The sequence below is a fragment of the Nestor notabilis genome, unplaced genomic scaffold (assembly GCF_000696875.1).
Source record: "Nestor notabilis isolate BGI_N333 unplaced genomic scaffold, ASM69687v1 scaffold6712, whole genome shotgun sequence".
NCBI classification, from domain to species: domain Eukaryota; kingdom Metazoa; phylum Chordata; class Aves; order Psittaciformes; family Psittacidae; genus Nestor; species Nestor notabilis.
Window position 1 is genome coordinate 6,223 of NW_009919572.1, and position 3,533 is coordinate 9,755.

Sequence of the window (3,533 nt, forward strand, 5' to 3'; positions counted from 1 at the left end):
GGGCAGCCGGAGGAGGCAGCTAATGGCAGGGCAGGAGGGCTCCAGCACAGCCTCTCTGGTAAGGCAGCCCTTCAAGGGAAGGAACTCAGCAGCTCTTTTATTGATTTAAGAGAGTCTTCCCTTAGATTGTCTTGCAGTTACTGGTGTACCTCGGGGTGCTGGTGGTGAGGGTTGTTCAGGCCCAAACCTCTTTAAAATGGCTGTGTGTGGCTGCATGGCAGGGCATTCCCTGCCTCACAAGTCCCACTTGCATCCAGTGCCAGCTCAGCGGCTGATGTGGGTGAAATGTGGTTACCTCTGGGGAAAAAGTCTTGGCTTTAAGGTGGGGGATTTGAAATGAAGAGGAGGAAAAGAAGATCTATCTGGGGAGAATCAGAACAGGCTACTGAGAGGCTGCGGTGCAGGTCTGAAGATTGGAAATATCTCAGTGTTATTACTGCGTGCCATTAAAAATGCATTGTGCATATTACATGACTCATTATTCATGAAGCAGGTTCCATACCTTTTGTCTGCCAGAGTAACAGTAGAAAGGGTAAGGAGAGACACTGGAGCACACCTTTGTTTCTTTCTGTAAATTTTTAATGACACCTCTAGCTAACCAGTTGGTGAAGCTCAGTTCCTGCATAAAAGTGGAAAGGCAGAGCTATCCGCAGGACGACTGAGCCTTTCAGAAGCTAATTTGAGCTTGTGTTCATCCACACCAACGATGATTAAATTACCTATCAAGTGTGCAGAGCTATCAGGATTCAGGGCATTGAAAAATGAGGTGAATTTATCTGATTGATTTAAAAGACATTGGTGGAACAAGTGGGTTATAAAAAGTCTGTTCCTTATAGAAGTAATTTCCCCTGTAAGCTAACAAACTTGTTACTTTGCCTCCAGAAAGTTGTTTTGCCTGACTAGAGAGCAAATTTATTAGTTGGAATCAAAATGCTTTATCCAAATCAGTTAGCAGGCTGAATTAATTCATGAAGCAGAAACAAAGCAGCTTATTAGGTTCCATCCTTACGCCAAGCAGAGATGTTTAACATTAAAATATGCAAACATCATCTGTGCTTTCTATACAGTCAGTTTCCAAAAGCTGATAGTAACACTCAGATTGGATATTGCAACATGAGGGGGAGAGCAGCTCCTCTGGGCCTTGCTCCTTCCTCAAGCAAAACTTTTGCTGCAGTCGATGAGAGGGGATGGAGGAAGAGGTTTCTAGAATAAGCCGTGGGTGAAAGATTGTGAGACTCGTGCAACTGTATTTGCAAAGCAGTTGACAAAGGAATGCTCCTTAAGTCTCTGCATTTCCGTTCCCTTTCCTGAAAAACCAAACAGGTCAGTTGTGTCAAATTTGTCTCCATGATGACCCCAGTTCACATCAGGAATGGATTTTGCCTTCATGGTTTGGGTCTTACTCTAAACTTAATAGTGTAACATGGTTCAGCATACAGCCCTTTGAGGGAATTCTGATTTAGAAAAGCACTGAAATATGCATGAAAGTCAATGAAGTGCTTCTCTAGCAGGGACCTTATGAGAAGTCTGTTCAGAGTTAAAGTTCCAGAGATTTTCCCTGCTGATTCCTAGACCTTGCTCCATTGCCAAGCCACATCCTGTGTGTCTGTCTCTTCACCTGCAGAGGAGATGGCTTCTGAGAATGCCAAGGGTAACTTTTGTTTTTTCCAATTGTCAATAGCATAGTGGTAGATTCCAGTATTTTTTCCAATGAGTAATAAAGCAGTCAAACTAGATTTAAGGCAAATAAATGTCTGTAATGCATTTTAAGGCATGTAAAGTGATGGAACCAGATGTGAAAACATATTTGTGCATCGAAAGCTGCGGACATGTCTCAATACTCACTGGCCATGGGTATCTAGTTGTGTTTGTGACTTCCCTACTGGGGAAGAAAAAACCCCAACATGTGAGTCTCAGAATTCCATGAGTTTTTATCACACCAGTTTACAATATACACAACATATGGACTCTATGAGGGAGCACATACATCTGGAAGAAAATCTTTCATACATTATAAAAACACTGGCCACACCTTGTTAGAATAATGCTGCCTTATGGATTAACTTGGAGCATGTGATAAATCTTTCAGCTAAGATGGAAGCAAACCAATTCTGTGTGCTTCTTCCAACATGCTCCTTCTCTTCTGGATTTTTTTGGTTTTGTTCAATAGAGATGAGGTGACACAAGAATACTGAGTAACACAAACCTAGAAAGAAAATAACATGACAGCTAATGAAATTATTTCCAGCTAATTATTACCACCTTTCTGACATGTGTGATCTCCTAGCTCTGGATATTACTGTGCATGGGACACATCCACCCCCAGCTTGCCCAGGCCCACCTTGCCAAGGCACTGGCAGCACTTGCTGTAGCAATGCTGGGCTTCACTCAAGCAGCCCAGAAGGTACCTTGGCTGTTGGCTCCTCTTGCCAGCTCCCTCCTTGGTGGGCAGGACAGAGGCACTGGTCAGCCAAGGGCACAGGTAAAAGTGCAGCACAGCATGCAGTTAAGATGGCCCATATATTACACTGATTCAGTTTCTGTAATGTAGCTGGCTGGTGTTAGAAGGAAAGAGTATGATAGACTATTCATGTTTTACACTTTCTTTTAATTTTTTTTTCTTCCTGTGAATAATACCTTCCCAAAAGTCACGACTCAACAGTTGAGTTCAAAGGGGATAAAGAGGTATGAGTGCAAGAGATGTGAAGCTGAACTCCCAGTGTTGAAAAGAGTATACTCATCTGACAAGAGAAGAGGCAAAATAGTGTTTTGTACAGGAAAGCTTAAGTGTTGGAGTGAAGAGCCACAACAAATTAATTGTATTTCATTAAGTGATCAGTCAGAAGAGATTAGATGTTTACTCAGTCTAAATTGTTTGCAGTGGCCACTTCTAGTGATTTGTTTACCCTGATTTAAGCCAAGGGATTTTCTGTTATCTATTATCCTGCTAAATTCCCAATTTGACAAACTGTCAGCTCTGCCTCTACCATTGCCTTTTGCCTCTCTGAAACACAGCAGCATGGATAGGTGGGCAGGAGGGTGAGACCAGCTCCCAGAAAGAGAATAGGTGAAAAATGGTCTTGATCCTCTTTATAGAGCTTGTTGCAACTCTTTGAGCCACTGCAGGAGTGATGTTTGTGGGTGTAGACATCCCTTATAATGCAAACCTGGCAGCTGGGTAGCTTGGACCTGCTGGACCAGCATGCTCACGGTTGCACTGAGTAATAGTGTGTGTGAGTCAGGGCACCAGTGCCTCAAGCTCTGAGAACAAAGAAAGAGATGGATCTTCCTGTGTGCTTGTGCTGGGCTTCATGCTGCAGGGGCCTGACTGTTGCTGAGCTCTGCTGCATACTCTGTGTATCTGCTGTTAGTCAGTTTTAGAATTGTTTGTGTTTTCAGTAGCTTAGCATTAATGGCAGTCAAGAAGAGTCTCCTTCCTGTGTGATATTTCCACCATGGCTGAGGTGTTTTGTGTGTGAGCTCCACGGCTCTGGGAGACAGGTTGCCTTGCTCTCTCCCTACCTGCTTATCAA